The sequence below is a fragment of the Cervus canadensis genome, chromosome 27 (genome assembly GCF_019320065.1).
Source record: "Cervus canadensis isolate Bull #8, Minnesota chromosome 27, ASM1932006v1, whole genome shotgun sequence".
Taxonomy (NCBI): Eukaryota; Metazoa; Chordata; class Mammalia; order Artiodactyla; family Cervidae; genus Cervus; species Cervus canadensis.
Window position 1 is genome coordinate 29,396,852 of NC_057412.1, and position 21,881 is coordinate 29,418,732.

Sequence of the window (21,881 nt, forward strand, 5' to 3'; positions counted from 1 at the left end):
ATGAGAGTAATTAGTGATCTGAAGAGTAGCTTAGGTTCATCATGATCCAGCTCTTGCAGACACTATTAGTTTTCTATTGCTATTGTAATAAATTACTACCAACTTAATGGCTTAAAACAGACAACTTATATTACAATTCTCTAGGTCATAACTCTAGTACCCAAGGTTTAGTGACCTAGATGGGTGTAATGGGGTATGGTGTGGGAGGGAGGTCCAAGAAGGAGAGCATATATGTACGCATACATATAATGGATTCACTTGCTTATACAGCAGAGACCAATGTAACATTGTAAAGCAACTATACCTCAATTTAAGAAAAAATTATACATACACACACACACACACACACACACACACATGCATATCTGTTGGAGAAGGGCATGGCAACCCACTCTAGCATCCTTGCCTGGAGAACCCCATTGACAGAGGAGTCCATGGTGTCTCAAGGAGTTGGACATGACTGAAGCAACTTAGCATGCATGCACTCACACATACATATCTAGATCAAGCCTCTCACCTCAAAAAATTTAGTCACAGAAAAATATTCTCAAAGATAAGCAACAGTTGCAAGACATTAATTTGTAATAATTACACTCATGTAACCAAAACAAGGGCTTCCTTGGTGACTCAGTGGTAAAGAATCTGCCTGCCAATGCAGAAGATACAAGTTCAATCCTGGGTCAAGAAGACCGCCTGGAGAAGAAAATGACAACCCCACATTCTTGCCTGGGAAATCCTATGAACAGAGGAGCCTGGCAGACCACAAGCCGTGGGATTGCAAAATGTCAGACACAACTTACAGACTAAACAACAGCTAGTATAATGACATGAGATTAATGATATATGTTATGTTTCAAGAGTAGAGCTATAGTAATTAAGAGATATAATATAGTTCAGAATAAATTTCAGAATAAATTTCTTAATATAGAATGCTAGGAATGATGGAAAATAATGAGTCTAGGGAAAATTGCATTTTGTAGGTTTTGATTTTTTCTCTTTAAATTGAAAAAAATATATTTTCCTAAAGTTTTATCTTTTACTTCAATATACTATCTTTAAAGTTCATTTTTGGAGTCTAGAAATTGGAAATTTAAAAAATTTCCTCCATTTATCTGTCATATGTCAGTGCTACAATTTGAAATTGGCTTAATAGAAATCAAGACGTCTTTTTAACGGCTGAGTAATATTCCATGGTGTATATGTACCACAGCTTCCTTATCCATTCATCTGCTGATGGGCATCTAGGTTGCTTCCATGTCCTGGCTATTATAAACAGTGCTGCGATGAACATTGGGGTGCACGTGTCTCTTTCAGATCTGGTTTCCTCAGTGTGTATGCCCAGAAGTGGGATTGCTGGGTCATATGGCAGTTCTATTTCCAGTTTTTTAAGGAATCTCACACTGTTCTCCATAGCGGCTGTACTAGTTTGCATTCCCACCAACAGTGTAAGAGGGTTCCCTTTTCTCCACACCCTCTCCAGCATTTATTGCTTGTAGACTTTTGGATAGCAGCCATCCTGACTGGCGTGTAATGGTACCTCATTGTGGTTTTGATTTGCATTTCTCTAATAATGAGTGATGTTGAGCACCTTTTCATGTGTTTGTTAGCCATCTGTATGTCTTCTTTGGAGAAATGTCTGTTTAGTTCTTTGGCCCACTTTTTGATTGGGTCATTTATTTTTCTGGAATTGAGCTGCAGGAGTTGCTTGTATATTTTTGAGATTAATCCTTTGTCTGTTTCTTCATTTGCTATTATTTTCTCCCAATCTGACGGCTGTCTTTTCACCTTACTTATAGTTTCCTTTGTAGTGCAAAAGCTTTTAAGTTTCATTAGGTCCCATTTGTTTAGTTTTGCTTTTATTTCCAATATTCTGGGAGGTGGGTCATAGAGGATCTTGCTGTGATTTATGTCGGAGAGTGTTTTGCCTATGTTCTCCTCTAGGAGTTTTATAGTTTCTGGTCTTACATTTAGATCTTTAATCCATTTTGAGTTTATTTTTGTGTATGGTGTTAGAAAGTGTTCTAGTTTCATTCTTTTACAAGTGGTTGACCAGTTTTCCCAGCACCACTTGTTAAAGAGGTTGTCTTTTTTCCATTGTATATCCTTGCCTCCTTTGTCAAAGATAAGGTGTCCATAGGTTCGTGGATTTATCTCTGGGCTTTCTATTCTGTTCCATTGGTCTATATTTCTGTCTTTGTGCCAGTACCACACTGTCTTGATGACTGTGGCTTTGTAGTAGAGTCTGAAGTCAGGCAGGTTGATTCCTCCAGTTCCATTCTTCTTTCTCAAGATTACTTTGGCTATTCGAGGTTTTTTGTATTTCCATACAAATTGTGAAATTCTTTGGTCTAGTTCTGTGAAAAATACCGTTGGTAGCTTGATAGGGATTGCATTGAATCTATAGATTGCTTTGGGTAGAATAGCCACCTGAATTCTGTGAGTCTTTAGCTCTGAGAAGTAAGTCTCTTGTAGATAGCATATAGATGGGTCTTGTTTCTTAATCAAATTTGCTACTCTGTCTTTTTATTGGAGTATTTAGTCCATTGGCGTTTCAAGTGATTATTGATAGTTTTATCAGTTTTTGCTTTTCTGCTGGCTTTTTCTTATGTCTAATTTTCTTCTTCTCATTGTCTGTGACCTTGTGTTTGATGATCTTTTTAATATTGTTTGTGTTCTTTTCCTTCTATTTTCAGGTATCTATAATAGGTTTTTGATCTGTCATTATCATGGACTTCATATACATTGACTATAACTAGACCTACTTATTGTAAACTGATGGTCTTTTAAGTTCAGACACACTCTGGAGAAGGAAATGGCAACCCACTCCAGCACTCTTGCCTGGAGAATCCCATGGATGGAGGGGGCGTGGTAGTCTACAGTCCATGGGGTCACAAAGAGTCAGACATGACTGAGTGACTTCACTTTCTTTTCTTTCTGTCACAGTCTAAAAGATCTATGTTTTTTACTCCTCACTCCATTTCTGCTTGTTTTTGATATTAAATTTGACATTTTTAAGTATATTGCTTAGCTGTTTTAGTTATAGTTGATTTTACAATTTTTGTCTTTTAATCAATAGTTGATCCACTGCTTTTAGTATACATTAGAATTTACCAGTGAGAATTTTCCCTTCATAGAGTTTTTTATTTCTCATTGCTGCCTTCCTTTTTCACTTAAAGAAGACCCTTTCAACATTTCCTGTTTTGTCTGTTTAGTAGTGATGAATTCTTTCAGTTTTTACTTGTCTGGAAAACTTTATTTCCCCCTCAATTCTAAATATTAACCTTGTTGGGTAGAGTAACCTATGTTGTAGATTTTTTTTTTTTTTTTTTTCCTTTCCAGCCCTTGAAATATATCGCACTACCCACTTCTGTAAAATTTTTGCTGAAAAATTAGCTCATAGCTTTATGGGTGTTATTGTTTATGGGACTCTGCTTTTCTCTTGCCTTTAAACTGTCTTTAAATTTTGATATTTTAATAATAATATTGCTTGATGACATAAAATATGTCTTTGGTTTCATCTTTTAGGGGATAGTCTTTGCTTCTTGGTTCTGTATATACATTTCCTTCTTCAGATCAGGGAAGTTTTCAGCCACAGTTTCATCAAGCACATTTTCTACCTCTTTGTTTCTCTTTCTTTTCTTTCTAATACCCTAAAAATGCAAATGTTAGTATACCTGATGTTGTCCCAGAAATCCCTTAAAATGTCCTCATTTTTCTAAAATTGGTTTTTCATTTTGCTCTTCTGATTGGGTGATTTCAACTATTCTATCTTCCAGATCACTTATGGGTTCTTGTTTATCAACTAATTTGCTGTTAATTCCTTCTATTATTGTATTCATTTCAGTTACTATGGTCTTCAATTCATTTTTTTTCTTTTATACTTTCTAGTTCTTGGTAGTAATTCTTACTCTTTTCATTTATTCTTTTCACTTTTATTAGCATTTACTACTATCTTGATCTCTTAGATAAATTACTTATCTATTTATCATTATGATTTTTTTTTCCTCCTACAGGCTTTATATTGTTCTTTCACCTGAAACATATTTCTCTGTCTTCTCATTTTAATTTTCCCTTTTGCCATGCCATGCCAAGTCAATTCAGTTATGTCTGACTCCTTGACCCTAGAGACTGTAGCCTACCAGGCACCTCTTTCTGTGGGGTTCTCTAGGCAAGAATACTGAAGCAGATTTCCATGGCCTCCTCTAGGGGATCTTCCTGACCCAGGAACTGAACATGAATCTCTTACATCCGCTGCCTTGGCAGGCAGGTTCTTTACCACTAGCAGCACCTTGGTCACTATGAAATTAAGTGTAATAATTACTTATTCCTATCATGAAGGTTTGCCCTCGTGTGGGAGTATCCTTATGTAGTCTCTGTATGCCTAGTGGCTTTGGTGGGATAGCCGAATCTGAAGTGAACCTGTCTGCCTTTCCCCCTGAAGTACACTGACAGCTACTGCCTTTGTGGGAGGTAGGGCTAAAATTGGAGGGACTACAGCTAGACCTTGATGTGAGCTGGGGCTTCTCGTAGGATCAATGGTAGTTACCATCCTATTGGGGATGGGTTGGTGCCAAAGGTGCTAAAGTAGGAAACTTGAGATAGTTGAGCTTCTACCCTGCATGGTGGCCATCTCCAATTTGATTAGGGGTATGTCAGTAGTCAGAGAAGGCTTCAGATGAACTTCTGAGTTAGTTACAATTTTTCCTCAGTCTTATTCCCTCCCAACAGTGTGCACATATGCACAAACCATGAATGGCAATCTATGGACTGGCTTGATGCAGGGCTGAGGCTCTAAATGGCTCCATTCCTCCCAGTACATTCACACTTGTTGGCAATTCTGGCCTTTATCTTAGTGGTGATCAGTGAAAGAGCAGACGGGTTGGACAAGAAGCCTTGTGTGAGTGGGGGATGAGGGGTGGGTGCACTAGGGTACAGGTTGGCCCAAGCAGCCAGCAATTTTCAGTCTAACACCTTCATGGTGGGTCTGGGAGCAAGCAAGTCTACATGTGTGCTCTTTGGTTTCTAAAAGCCATTTTATAAGCCCCATGAATTTTCAAACCAGCCATGTGAGTTCATCTTTCCAGAGTCTTATCCAAGGGTTGGGGTGCCTAAAACGTGGGTCAAATCCCTCATCCCCAAATAGGATCCCCAAGTTGATGATAAGTCACCCTCTGAGGATGCAGGTCCCAACTAGATCCCTTCCCCTCCCCTCCTAGTTCTGCATAGTTCTGCATATTCTGCATAGTTCGTTGTTTGTAGGCTTGGCTGTAGAAGAGCCACTATGCTAGTCTTCTGGTGATTCTTAGCAATAATTACTCTACATGAAGTTATAGGTTTTTTTTTTGTTTAAGTTATAGTGTTGATATGTTTGCAAGTGGGGGTGAGCTCAGGGTCCTCCTACTCTGCCATCTTGATAATGGTCAGGCCTCACCCCTTATGCCATCATATTGGGGATTAGGATTTCAAATATGAATTATTTTGAGGACACAGATATTCAGTATCTGATCATTAGTATATATAAGAAAGCAAATACTTTAAAATATCTTACATGTATATGACAAATCAATTTGAATATTTAATATTATATTTCACAATCAATCAAAATGTCCACATTTTTATCAAGTATTTATTTTTTAGTTTCAAGGATTATTGTATGTATAAATTCACAATCAAAATAATAAAAACATCTTTTCTTATATCCACACTGAGGAAAGTAAACAAACAAACAAAAAAACTGAAAAACAAAACAAGGAAAAAGTTACATCTTCATATACTTTGTCTGAAAATCAAAGGGTAGTACCTGGCAAAGAGCCAAGAAGAGCACAGACTATGTATACATTACTTTCTTCATTCAGTATCTACTACCTGACATGTATCTGTGAGTTCTAAATAAATAATTTTGACAAAGATAATGATGACTGCATACTGGCACTGATAAGAAAGTTATAAAATTTGAATTGTGTTTTGTAGTAAAAAAAAAAAAAATGCAACCCACTATTCTCTAATGATTCAACTACCAGTATTTCTCTCTAATCCTGTTACTTCCTGCATTGACTTATGCCTCTTTTCTGTCCTTGATTTTCTGTCCTATTAAGATGGTTCCATAAACAGGAGAAATTAGAGTAGGTTTATTTAATTGCCTCATTTCTCTTCAGCATAAAGCCATAATTAAATAACTTTTACTGAATCCACTGTAACCTGTATTGTAGTAGGATGCCAATGCACACAACTGTTCACTGTGGGTAATAAAGCTCCATAGGTTGCACAGAGGGCACCATTTTCAAACTCTTACCCAAATTAAGGATCTCCTCCATAATACTGATGATAGATGTTCATCTACCCCTCTACCTGAATATATGCACTGATATATAAAATACTGACTTTCAACATATTACATTTTATGTTCGGATAGCTCCAACTGTTAGAAAATATTCTATTTCTTTAACCAAATTCTAAATTCCACTTAGTTCCTAGCCCTTCCCCTTTGCTCAATTTCTGAGAACATATGTAGACTAAATCTCATGACTCATATATTACAGCTTTACAAATAGTTAAAGAGACTCTTTGGGTTTCTCATAAATAGTGTGAACAGATTTTCTGTTTGTTTTGGAAAGTCCTAGTTTATTTCTGTTTTCCTGGAAAAGCCTTCTGTCCACCATAGGAACTGTCCCAAATTTTCCACCTAAAAAAATAAAGTAGTAGTATGAAGAATTATATAAAATAAGACAGAACTAGTTCAGTAAACCTTTAACTACTCATTGCCTGGCAAAACATCATCTAGTAGTATATGTAATATATTGTATGTGCAGTAATTGAGTTATCAATTCAATATGTGATTAAGTTAAAAATGATCAAAGATAAGGCATCACTTTTTTCCTGAGGACATTTGCTGACAAAAATAATGCAAATGGATAGGATAAGCCAGGTGTAATAAATTCATTCCAGCCTTGTGTACTAACAGGAAATTCAACGAGGATGTCTCTTTAAACCAACTGTGACAACCAATTCTGCATGGCTTATGCCATAGTTTGTGAGATGCAGGAGCCGGCCACGTTGCCAGTTAGTGTGGTCAGTAGGAAATGTGAGAGATCATACATCAGAAATATGGGAAGTACAGTGAGTAGTACCAGCATAGAGTAAATAGAGTGTTTGTTGGAATGTTCTTTTAATAGTAGTTTAGTTAATTCCATGCATGATACAAATCTGCAACTACTTATTTTACTGCTTGATGACATTTTTTAAAATCTGCTCTCCAGTGTCAGTAATTCAAGGAACTTAAGATGACTTTCTAACAAAAATTGAGAACTGAATTTCTATTTCTAAACAAAGTTAATGATAAACATGAGTGTGGCAAAAAACTTGAAAACATAAAAATGGTAATTTAACATATGCAGTCAAGAATATGCATTTCTATATCACCAAATTATGAATTATTTCTTAGATAAAATAGTTATTTCTTCTGTACTAATTTTCTTCATTTTTAACTCTCGAGTATTAAAAATCTTAAATGATTATTATAGTATCACTTCCATTAGCAATAGTGCCTGCATGCTAAGTTGCTTCAGTCATGTCCAACCTTTTGCGATCCCATGGACTGTAGCCCGCCAGCTCCTCTATCCAAGGGATTCTTCAGGCAAGGATAGTGGAGTGGGTTGCCATTTCCTCCTCCAAGGGATCTTCCTGACCCAGTGATTGGACGTGCATCTGCTATAGCCCCTGCATGGCAGGCAGCTTCTTAATTACTTGAGTCACCAGGGAATTTTTCACCAGGGAAGTTTATGGATTGCTTCTATTAGTAATAGAAGCCATTCAAAAACATTTAAGAGATGCCAGATTTATACAGATAGATATTTCAAGGAAAAAACAGGTAGAAATTCCTCATAATAATGTGATACTTGATAAACTGGATAAAAGCAAAGTTTTTGGAAGGTCACTAGAAATGAACTTTTGAACAGTTTTGTAAATTCAGTTAAAAAGTTGTACCTTGAGTTATAATTTACCATATATATAGTAATGAAATTAGAAAAATATTGACATTAACAAAACACATTTTTGAGACTCAGAATTATAGTAAGAACATTTTTTTTTCTAAATTACAAATTCTATGCAGCCAATGTTGAAATTGGTAATATGAATGAATAATTCATAATTGCATCCAAATGAACAGTGATATTTTAGCAATTGAAATAAAACTATGATTGCTAAAATTTACATACACAAGAATCACTGAAATACATAACTTTTTGTGATGAAGCTGATGTTTAATCATAATCATCATTTCTTTAGCAGGGCAAGTCATATTTGCACTCTTTGCTGCCTGGCATCAGTTGAATTTTAGAAAAGTTTGAAATTTCAGAAAAGTATTTTGTAAATCAACTTAATTAGGCTATAATTCTATCAAACCTTTTATAAATGAGTCATTGACATTTGATCAAATTTGTTTCAAAATCAGTTTTAATCTTCAAATAATTTGATGAAAAATCAATCAAGAAAAGTCATCTTTTAGCTTTTAGAGAATTTTAATTATTAAAAACAAAGCTTGTAAAAAATAATATGTTACAGAAGTACATTTAAATTTATTACTATGAAAATTTATTTCTAAGAGAAGAAACAAATTGAATGGTTAATGAATGTTAAATAAGGTGTAAGGTTTAATTCTGAAATTCTATCATTAATCCTTACTATACATTTTGAAAAGAAATACTTTGATAAGATCTTATATTTAATGGATAAACATATTCTGTAGTGGAATAGGATTATAGTGAGAGTCCTAAAATTTGCTACATCTAAATTCAGCAAAATGTTGAAAATAAGTATAAAAAATGGCTTATTCATTAAGTTTTAGGTTGAAAACATATATATTTTTTTAAGTTCTCTGAATAGAGGTAAAAAGCCTAAGATATTTTAGCTGAATTTTTATGCATTTAAATATGGGTAAAATTAGAATACAGAATATATTCCACTTAGCACAGTACTATGTTATTTCTGTTAACTCAGAATTATAGACTATTTCCTCAATTAAAAAACATGTAGAAAGAATGAGTGGATAAAGAAGTTGTAGTACATATGCACAATATAATATTACTCAGCCATAAAAAAAGGAATGTATCTGAGTCAGTTCTGATGAGGTGGATGAACCTAGAACCTACTATATAGAGTGAAGTGAGTCAGAAAGAGAAAGATAATATCGTATTCTAACGCACATACATGGAATCTAGAAAAATGGTACTGAAGAATTTATTTACAGGGCAGCAAGGGAGAAACAGACATAGAGAATAATCTTATGGACATGGGGAGAGGGAAGGAGAGGGTGAGATGCATTTAAAGAGTAACATAGAAACTTACATCACTATATGTAAAATAGGTAACCAACAGGAATTTGCTGTGTGGCTCAAGAAATTCAAACAGGGGCTCTGTATCAACCTAGAGGGGTGGGATGGGAAGGGAGATGGGAGGGGGGTTCAAAAGGGAGGGGATATATGTATACCTACAGCTGATTCATGCTGAGGTTTGACAGAGAACAACAAAATTCTATAAAGCAATTATCCTTCAATTAAAAAAAATTAAAAAGAAAAAATATAGAAAGAAAAAATTGAAAGTGATAATAAGATTGCTTTGGGTCTTGCCAATAGAATAGAAAGACTCTGAGCTCATCTCATTCTATGGGCACATCAAACTTACAACTATTTAGAGATCAACTATTGGTGAGAAAGTCCAGAAGGTTAGCAGAAAAGATCTCCTACAACTAAAGATATAAAGAAGGAATCAGAACAAGATGGCAGCAATTTGAAAGGAGCCAGGGTCAGACCTACCAGCTGATATTAGAGAGTCTCCCAGGGAAGCAGGAGGCAGCAGCTGGAGTTTACCCTGGAAACAGGGTGCTGGAAGCAGCCATTTGGGGAGGTTCATTCTACCATATGGACACTGGGGTTGGCAAGAACCATTTTGGAACCCTCCCTCCAGCCAGCTTTCACTGGGACCTAGCCATACCAACTAGCATGACCGCACTAATAATGAGACACCTCAACCCACCAACTAGATTGGTGGAGATACAGGCTTACTCGCCAGCAAGCTGGCTGCTTTAAGACCACTGAGCCCACAGCTACCCCAAGACCTGGCTCTGAGCACCAGAAGGCCCAGGTCCAGGCCCCACACACTAGTGTACTGGCACTAACTCTACAAAAGGCAGGGCCCTAAAATCAGAGACCCTGGAATCCAGTCCTGCCCACTAGTGGACTACTGCTAACCCTAGGACCAAACTCACCTAACAGTGGGTAGGCACTAACCTCAGGAACCTCTGAGCCCTGGGAGCACCCATCAGTGGGCTAACATACCAATTCTGGGACCTCCAAGACCCTGCAGGTAGAGATCCTGGAAACCAGATCTACCTGCCAATCAGCCAGAATTGGCCAATTGGCCTGCCAATTGGCCCTGCTATCTTTTGAGTCTCCACTCTACCCAGTGGGCTTACACAAGCTTTAAGGATGGCCATTCTAATCAACTTTATTTGACATAGTATTGGACATTCTAGACACACTAATCAGAAAAAAGGAACAAAATAAAAGTAATCCAGATCAGAAATGAAGAAATAAAACTGTCACTGTTTGTAGAAGACATACTATACACAGAAAAATCCTCAAGATTCTACCTAAAAACTACTGGAACTCATCAATAAGTTTGGTAAAGTTGTAGGATACAAAATTAATATACAAAAAAACACTTCATTTCTGTACACTGATAACAAAAAATCAGAAAAAAAAAACTAAGAAAATTCAATTAACAGTATTTCAACAATAATAAAATACCTAGGAATAAATTTAAGAAGACAAAAGAACTGCACTTGGAAAACTAAGACATTGATGAAAGAAAGTGATGATGACACAAACAGAAAGATAAACTGTGCTCATGGACTGGAAGAATTAATATTGCTAAAATGACCATAATACACAAGACAATCTACAAGTTCAGTGGAATCCATATCAAAATAACAGTGACATTTTTCACAGAAATAAAATAATCCTAAAATGTGTATTGAAACTCAGAAGACTCCAAATAGACAAAAAGTCTTGAGACAAAGGAACAAAGCTGTAGGTATCATGCTACTTGATTTCAAAACTACATTCATCAAATAACATTGCAGTGGCACAAAAACAGACATGTCAATGGAACAGTACAGGAGTCCAGAAATAAATGAACAATTATATGGCCAATTAATCTATGACAGAGGAGGGAAGAAAATACAATGGGAGAAAAACAGACTGTTCAGTAAATGGTGTTAGGAAAACTGGACAGTTACATGCAGAAGAATCAAACTGGACTACTCCTTTGCATAATGAACAAAAATAAATTCAAAGCAGATTAAAGCCTCAAAAGTAAAAACCTGGAATCATAAAACTTCTAGAAGTAAACACATGCAGTATTCTCTTTGACATCAGTCTGTAATATTTTTTAAGATATGTCATCATAGGCAAGGAAAAAACAAAAAATAAACAAATGGGACTATATCAAAGTAAACAGTTTTTTTTCACAGTGAAGGAAACTATCAACAAAATAAAGGCCAACTACTGAATGGGAGAATATATTTTCAAACAATATTTCCAATAAGGGGCTAATATATAAAATACCCAGAGAAATCATATACTCAATATCAAAAAAAAGAAAGAAACAAACAAACAAAAACATGGGCAGAAGATCTAAATAGACACTTTTACAAGGAAGACATACAGATGACCAACAGACACCTGCTTAAAAATCATTAATCATCAAGGAAATGCAAATCAAAACCACCATGAGATATCCTTTTACACCTGTCAATATTGCTATTATTCAAAACACAATAAATAATAAGTGCTGGATCTATGTGGTAAAATGGAACCCTCAGGCACTGATGGTAAGAATGTAAATTGGTACAGCCACTTTGGAAAAAATTATGGACACTCCTCAAAAAGTTAAAAATATTAATTATAGAAGATACATCACCCTTATTTCATTGTACCTTTATATAAAATAGCCAAGATATGGATAACAAAGTACTCATCAATATACAAATGAATGAATATCGTATATATATCTAAAGGAAATATATAAGAAAAGTAAATGCAAAAAGGCAAAATAGTTGTCTAAGGAGGCCTTACAAATAGCCGAGCAAAGAAGAGAAGCAAAAGGCAAAGGAGAAAAGGAAAGATATACCCATCTGAATGCAGAGTTTCAGAGTATAGCAAGGAGAGACAAGAAAGCCTTGTTAAGTGAACAATGCAAAGAAGTAGAGGAAAAAAATAGAATAGGAAAGACCAGAGATTTGTTCGAGAAAATTAGAGATAACAAGGGAAAATTTCAAGTAAAGATAGGTAAAATAAAAGACAGAAACAGTATGGACTTAACAGAAGCAGAAAATATGAAGAAGAGGTGGCAAGAATACACTGTACAAAAACTGTACAAAAAATATCTTAATGACCTGAATAACCATGATAGTGTGATCACTCACCTAAAGCCAGACATCTTGGAGTGTGAAGTCAATATCACTATGAACAAAGCTAGTGGATTTGATGGAATGCCAGTCAAGTTATTTAAAATCCTGAAGGATGATGCTGTCAAAGTGCTACACTTCATATGTCAGCTAACTTGGAAAACTCACCAGTGGCCACAGGACTGGAAAAAGTCAGTTTTCATTCCAATCCCAAAGATGGCCAATGCCAAAAATGTCCAAACTACTGCACAATTGCACTCATTTCACATGCAAAGAAAGTAATGCTCAAAATTCTTCAAGCTAGCCTTCAAAAGTAGGTGAACCGATAATGTCCAGATGTACAAGCTGGATTTAGAAAAGGCAGAAGAACCAGAGATTAAATTGCCAACATCTATTGGAGCACAAGAAACCAAGAGAATTCCAAAAGAGCATTTACTTCTGCTTGATTGACTAAAGTCTTTGATTTTATAAATCACAATACACTGTGGAAAATTTTTAAAGGGATAGGAATAGCAGAACACCTTACCTGACCCCTGGGGAACCTGTAAGCAGGTCAAGAAGCAACAGTTAGAAATGGCCATGGAACAAAAGACTGGTTCAAAATCGAGTACATCAAGGCTGTGTATTGTCACCTTACTTATTTGACTTATATGCAGAGTACGCCATGTGAAATGCTGGGCTGGATGAAGCATAAGCTGGAATCAGATTTCCAGGGGAACTATCAATAACCTCGAATATGCAGATGACACCACTTTTGTAGCAGAAAGGAAAAAAGGAATTAAAGAGCCTTTTGATGAGGGTGAAAGAGGGAGAGTGAAAAACCTAGCTTAAAACTCAACATTCAAAAAGCAAAATCATGTCATCTGGTCCCATCAGTTCATGGCAAATAGATGAGGAAAAAATGGAAACATTGACAGATTTTACTTTCTTGTGCTCCAAAACCAATGTAGACAGTGACTGCAGCCATGAAATTAAAAGATGCTTTCTCCTTGGAAGAAAACCTATGACCAACCTAGAAAGCATGTTAAAAAGCAGACATTATTTTGCTGACAAAGGTTCGTCTAGTCAAAATTATGGTGTTTTCAGTAGGCATATATGGATGTGAGAGCTAAAAAAGCCTGAAAGCTGAAGAATAAATACCTCAAACTGTGGTGTTGAAGAAGACTCTTGAGAGTCCTGTGGACAGCAAGGAGATCAAACCAATCAATCCCAAATGAAATCAACCCCGAATATTTACTGGAAGTGAATTACCAAGGGGGCACAAAGAAACTCTCACATTATGGAGGTGAGCTAAATATATGGATTATGTTCACTTACACACAGCTGTATACATTGAACATCCTTTCAAATTGTACACTCTAAATATATAGACTATATTTTACAGAATATATTTATATTTAGACTATATAGTTCATGGACTTCTCAAGGCAAGCATACTGAATGATCTGCCATTCCCTTGACCAGTGGACAATCTTTTCCCAGAACTCTCCACTATGAACCTTCCATCTTCGGTGGCTTATAGTTTCATTGAGTTAGACAAAGCTGTGGTCCATGAGATCAGAAAGGTTAGGTTTCTGTGATTGTGGATTTCGGTCTGTCTGCCCTCTGATGGAAAAGGATGAGAGGCTTATGGATGAACAGATAGAGCCAAAGCAAAAACAACACCCAGCTGTGGATGTGACTGGTGATGGAAGTAAAGTCTGAAGCTGTAAAGAGCAATACTGCATAGGAACCTGGAATGTTAGGTCCATGAATCAAAGCAAATTGAAAGTAGTCGAACAGGAGATGGCAAGAGTGATGTTGGCATTTTAGGAACCAGGTAACTAAAATGGACTTGAATGGGTGAATTTAACTCAGATTACCATTATATCTGCTACTGTGGGCAAGAATCCCTTAGAAGAAATGGAGTAGCCATCATAGTCAATAAAAGAGTCTGAAATGCAGTACTTGGAGGCAATCTCAAAAAGACAGAATGACCTCTGATTGTTTCCAAGGCAAATCATCAATACCACAGTCATCCAAGTCTATGCCCCAACCAGTAATGCTGAAGAAGCTGAAATTAAATGCTTCAGTAAAGACCTACAAAACCTAGTTCAGTTCAGTTCAGTTCAGTCACTCAGTCGTGTCTGACTATTCATGAACCCATGGACCACAGCACACTAGGCCGCCCTGTCCATCACCAACTCCCAGAGTTTAATCAAACTCATCACCATAGAGTAGGTGAGGCCATCCAACCATCTCATCCTCTGTCATCCCCTTCTCCTCCTGTCCCCAATCCCTCCCAGCATCAGGGTCTTTTCAAATGAGTCAGTTCTTCACATGGCCAAAGTATTGGAGTTTCAGGTTCCACATCAGTCCTTCCAATGAACATCCAGGACTGATCTCCTTTACAATGGACTGGTTGGATCTCCTTGCAGTCCAAGGGGCTCTCAAGAGTCTTCTCCAAAACCACAGTTCAAAAGCATCAATTCTTCAGTGCTCAGCCTTCTTTATAGTCCAACTCCCACATCCATCCAGGACTACTGGAAAAACCATAGCCTTGATTAGACGGACCTTTGTTAGGAAAGTAATGCCTCTACTTTTTAATATGCTATATAGATTGGTCATAACTTTCCTTACAAGGAGTAAGCAACTTTTAATATAAAGGCTGCAGTCACCATGCAATGATTTTGAAGCCCCCCAAAATAAAGTCAGCCACAGTTTCCACTGTTTCCCCATCTACTTGCCAGGAAGTGATGGGACTGGATGCCATGATCTTAGTTTTCTGAATGTTGAGTTTTAAGCCAACTTTTTCACTCTCCTCTTTCATTTTTATTAAGAGGCTCTTTAGTTCTTCTTCACTTTCTGCCATAATGGTGATGTCATCTGCATATCTGAGGTTATTGATATTTTCCCCAGAAATCTTTATTCCAGCTTGTGCTTCATCCAGCCCAGCATTTCACAATGTGTACTCTGCATATAAGTTAAATAAGCAGGGTGACAATATATAGCCTTGAGGTACTCCTTTTCCTATTTGGAACCAGTCTGTTGTTCCATGTCCAGTTCTCACTGTTGCTTCCTGACCTGCATACAGATTTCTCAAGAGGCAAGTCAGGTGGACTGGTATTCCCAACTCTTTCAAAAGATCTTCTAGAACTAACACCACAAAAATATGCCATTTTCATTATAGGAGACTGGAATGCAAAAGTAGAAATTCAAGAAATACCTGGAGTAACAGGCAAGTTTGGCCTTGCAGTACAGAATGAAGTAGGGCAAAGTCTAACAGAGTTTTGACAAGAGAAAACACTGATCTTAACAAATGTTTTCTTCCAACAACACAAGAGAAGATTCTGCACATGGACATCACCAGATGGTAAATTCTGAAATAAGATTGATTATATTCTTTGCAGCCAAGGATGGAGAAACTCTATACAGTCAGCAAAAATAAGACTTGGAGCTAACTTGGCTCAGATCATAAACTCCTTATTGCCAAATTTAGATGTAAATTGAAGAAAGTAGGGAAAACCACTAAAACATTCAGGCATGACCTAAATCAAATTCCTTATGATTATACAGTGGAAGTGAGAAATAGATTTAAGGGGCTAGATCTGATAGACAGAGTGCCTGATGAACTATGGATGGAGGTTCATAGACATTGTACAAGAGAAAGAGATTAAGATCATTCCCAAAAAAAAGAAATGCAAAAAAGACAAAATGGTTGTCTGAAGAGGCCTCACAAATAGTTATGGAAAGAAAAGAAGTGAAAGGCAAATGAAAAAAAGGAAAGATATATCCATTTGAATACAGAGTTCCAAAGAATAGCAAGGAGAGACAGGGAAGTCTTCCTCAGTGAACAATGCAAAGAAATAGAGGAAAACAATAGAATGGAAAATACTAGAGATGTCTTCATGAAAATTAGAGATACCAAGGGAAATTTTCATTCAGAGATGGGCAAAATAAAGGACAGAAATGGTATGGACCTAACAGAAGCAGAAGGTACTAAAAAGAGGTGGCAAAAACACACAGAAGAACTATATAACAAAGATCTTTATGACCCAGATAATCACAATGCTGTGATCACTCACCTAGAGCCAGACAGCCTGGAATATGAAGTCAAGTTGGCCTTACAAAGTATTACTTCGAACAAAGCTAGTGGAAGTCATGGAATTCCAGTTGAGCTATTTCACATCCTAAAAAATGATGGTGTGAAAATGCTGTACTCAATCTGCCAGCAAATTTGGAAAACCCAACAGTGGCTACAAGACTGATAAAGGTCAGTTTTCATTCCAATCTCAAAGAATGCTCAAAATACTGCACTATTTCACTCATCTCACACTCTTGTAAAGTAATGCACAAAATTCTCCAAGTCAGGCTTCAACAGTATGTGAACCATGAACATTCAGATATTCAAGCTGGATTTAGAAAAGGCAGAGGAACCAGAGATCAAATTGCCAACATCTGTTAGATCATTAAAAAAGCAAGAGAGTTCCAGAAAATCATCTACATCTTCTTCATTGATTATTCCAAAGCCTTTGCCTGTGCGGATCACAACAAACTGTGGAAAATTCTGAGAGAAATGGAAATACCAGATCACCTGACCTGCCTCCTGAGAAATCTGTATGCAGGTCAGGAAGCAACCGTTAGAACTGGACATGGAACAACAGACTGGTTCCAAATCAGGAAAGGTGTATGTCAGGGCTATATATTGTCACCCTGCTTATTTGAGCCATATGCACAGTACATCATGTGAAATGCTGGGCTGGATGAAGTACAAGTTGGAAACAAGATTGCTGGGAGAAATATTAATAACCTCAGACTTGCAGATGATAGCTACCTTATGGCAGAAAGTGAACAAGAACTAAAGAGCCTCTTGATGAAAGTGAAAGAGGAGAATGAAAAAGTTGGCTTAAAACTCAACAAACAGAAAACCAATATAATGGCATCTGGTCCCATCACTTCATGGTAAGCAGATGGGGAAACACTGAAAACAGTGAGAGACTTTATTTCCTGGGTCTCCAAAATCTCTGCAATGGTAACTGCAGCCATGAAATTAAAATATATTTACTCCTTTGAAGGAAAGTTATGACCAAACTAGACAGCATATTAAAAAGCGGAGACATTACTTTGCCAACAAAGGTCTGTCTAGTCAAAGCTATTGTTTTTTTAGGAGTCATGTATGGATGCGAGAGTTGGACTATAAAGAAGGCTGAGCACTGAAGAATTGATGCTTTTGAACTATGGTGTTGGAGAAGACTCTTGAAAGTCCCTTGGACTGCAAGGAGATCCAACCAGTCCATCCTAAAGGAAATAAGTCCTGATTATTCATTGGAAGGACTGATACTGAGGTTGAAATTTTGGCCACCTGATGCCAAGAGCTGACTCATTTAAAAATACCCTGATGATGGGAAGGATTGAAGGCTGGAGGAGAAGGGGACGACAGAGAATGAGATGGTTGGATGGCATCACTGACTTAACAGACATGAGTTTGAATAAACTCCAGGAGTTGATGATGGACAGGGAGTCCTGGCATGCTGCAGTCCCTGGGGTTGCACAGAGTCGGACATGACTAAGTGCCTGAATGGAGATGTATATATATATATATACATATATATATATACATATATATATATATATGTATGTATAGTATACTTATGTATAATATATGCACATTTGTTTAGTGTACAAGATTCCCTTGGTTTTCAAGGAGATCAAACCAGTCAATCCTGAAAGAAATCAGTCCTGAATATTCATCAGAAGGACTGATGCTGTAGCTGAATCTCCTTTCCTTTGGCCATCTGATAGGAAGAGCTGACTCATTGGAAAAGAACCTGATGTTGGGAAAGATTGAAGGCAAGAGGAGAAGGGGACGACAGAGGATGAAATTGTTGGATGGTGTCAACAACTCGGTATACATGAGTTTGAGCCACCTCTGGGATATGGTGAAGGACCTGGAAGCCCAACTTGCTGCTGTCCTTGAGGTTGGACACAACTGATTCAGACACGACTCAGCGACTTAACTATATATGTGAGTATATATATATGTATATATACATATATATATACATATATATATATGTATATATATAGTTAAACATGTATAAATACATTTATTTATATCTATGTGAAACAATATTAACCATAAAAAGAATGAGGAATGAAATCTTGCCATTTGTCCCAACATGGATGTACCTATAAGATATTATGATAACTGAAATAAATCAGACAGAAAAAGACAAATACTGTATGGTATCACTTTTATGTGAAATCTAAAACAAAACAAAACAAAACAAACCAACAAACATAACAAAAGAGAAAGTTAAAATACAAAGAATAAGCAGCTGATTGCCGGAGGGATTGGAAGAGGAGAAGGAAGGAAATAAGTGAAGAAAAATAGGTACAGAATTACAATAGCAAAATAAATGAGTCAGAGTTGTGACAACAATAATATAGGGAATATAGTCAATCACAGGAAAAGAGATCAGATGTATGTTTATCAGAGTCATGGATTGGGGAAGAATGGGAATTAGATGAAGACAATCAAGAGGTATAAATTTCCAGTTATAAAATAAATACTAGGGATATAATTTACATGATAAATAAAATTAACACTGCTTTATGTTATATATGGAAGGTATGAAGAGAGTAACTCCTAAGAGCTCTTAGGAAAAAGAAAAAAGAAAAAAAAATTCTTTTTACTTCTGTATATAAAATGATGAGTGTTCATTAAACTTATTGTGATAATCATTTTATGATGTATGTATATCAAATCATTAACCTTAAACTCAGAGATATCAATTATATCTCAATAAAACTGAGAGGAAAAACCTATGAAACAAGCATATTAGGCCCATGACTGTCTTTTCAACTTTATTTTTATGCAGAAGAATTAATTCTGTAATAATAACAGCTGTAAGGTATCTGAAAATGAAAAGTGGTGATAAATTTTAAATGTAATACCTTCCAAATGTCCAAACAATTTTTTAGAGAGAACTTCATTAATTTTTCTTAAATTAAAAAATTGTAGAAAATCGATAATAAATTCAAACTTCTTATAAATAGGTTGTCAATTTTGAACACTGAAAGCAATTTTACAAAAAATTAAAAATTTGGAAAATGTTATGTTGAAGATATTGTAAAAATCTCAAATATAATATTTAGTCTTTTTTTTTTTTTTCAGTTAAATACTTTGAAAGAAACTCAACTTAGCCATGATATATTATCCTTTAAATACTTCTGGATTTTTTTGCTTCTATTCTTATAGGCCTTTGCACTTGTGATTCTGAAGGATACTATTCTATAATTCTCTTTTTTTTTTTTTTTCGAGTAGGGATTTATCCATTTTTTATAAGTTTTATGGTGTTTGGACTAATCAAATTAATTGGGATTTCATAAATAACTAGAATAAATAATTACAACTGGTTCTGAAAATACTGGATTGATCTGACTAAAATAAATCAACTCAGAGCTCTCCATGTTACAGACCAAGTACTGATGGAACTGCATCAGAAGTCATCTCTCTCTCTTTGCTTTTTTGTCATCTTTCTTCCTTTAGGAGATGTTGATCCCAAGATAAGTACCTTATAAACATCCTTCTTGCTAATCTAACCCAAGGAACTCAGTTGTCAACCATAGTAATTCCAACGTATTAATCTGCATAAAATGCTCTTAAAATTGTGCCTGAAACAGAGTAACCACTGAATTCCTGTAATAAATGATTGCTATATTTCAAAACGACATATCAAAAAGTCTATCTGTAGGATGATAAGAGTTAAAAATCAATAAATATGACAAGAATATCCTCTCAAAGGCAGAAGTTCAAGGAGCTCATTTATTTAACACTAATTTTTTTGAAAACATATAATAATTAACTTTGCTTATGCTGTGAAGCCCTGAGGGGTGTTAAGGATTGTAGTTATGATTTATTAACTGTCCTATATTCTACTGATTCAAAAGAGAAAATCTAGATTAATTCAAATTCATACTAATTTATGAAATGTAGTAAAGAAAGACAAGCTCCATTTACATATTTGTCTATTGATATATAATAAATTACTCCAAATCTGAAGTGGGTTAAAATAACTATATTACTTTGCTTACAATTTTGTGGATCAGGCAATCAGAGAGGGTTCAGTGAGCCAATTTGTCTCTAACTCATGTGGCATCAGGTGGCATGACTAGGTCTAGATTATTCATTTCCAAGATGGCTTCTTCTGTCAGTTGATATCTCTGTGTATATTATCCTCTTTCTATTTCTCCATAGTAAAGAGGCTATTTTATCCTGTATAGTGACTTCAACTTGATCCATGTCTCCAATTTCACAGTGAGGGCTTTGTCAATAATTTTCTCTCTCTGGTCTACATTCTGAGGTCCTGGCTCTGTCTCTCTTTTCCATAAGAAATAAACTGTATTCATAGTGAAATAAGGTTTTCAAACCATTTCTTGCAGGTTAAGACCTCAAACACTTCTTTACATTTTACATTATTTCTATTCCTTTCAGTTTAAGCTGATATAATGTCTAAGACTTGTGAGTTTTATGTATCAGATTTTAATCCATTCCACTATATGAAAATCATATCAATATTTCTTCCAAGATAAACCCTGCTGCACCTTGGCTCAAAAGTCAAGTTGCTATGTATTATATCCCTTTAAGATTCTTCAACATTCAAAAAACCTAAGACCATGGCATCCAGTCCCATCACTTCATGGCAAATCAATGGGGAAACAATGGAAACAGTGACAGACTTAACTTTCTTGGTCCCCAAAATCGCTGCAGGTGGTGACTGCAGGCATTAAATGAAAGCACACTTGCTCCTTGGAAGAAAGGCTCTGACAAACCTAGACAGCATATTAAAAAGTAGAGACATCACATTGCTGACAAAAGTCCATAGAGTCAACCTATGATTTTTCCAGTAGTCATTTATAAATGTGAGAGTTGGATCATATAGAAGACTGAGCACCAAAGAATTAATGCTTTTGAACTGTGGTGTTGGAGAAGACTCTTGAGAGTTCCTTGGGCAGCAAGGATGTCAAATCAGTCCATCCTAAAGGAAATCAACCCTTAATATTCATTGGAAGGACTGATGCTGAAAATGAAGCTCCAGTACTTTGGACATCTGATGTGAAGTGCTGACTTATTAGAAAAGACACTGATGCTGGGAAAGGTTGAAGGCAGGAGGAGAAGGGGACAACAGAGGATGAGATGGTTGGATGGCATCATGGACTCAATGGATATGAGTTTGAGCGATCTCCAGGAGATAGCGAAAGACAGAGAAGCCTGGTGTGCTGCAGTCCATTTGGTCATGAAGAGTTGGACTTGACTGAGAGGTGAAAAATATTTTTATTTAGCTGAAAGGGTCAATGTGACACGGCTTTAAGATTCTTAGAGGCACTCTTTTCTGGCAGAAGTAGTCTCAGAATACTCTTGTAAGACTCTTAG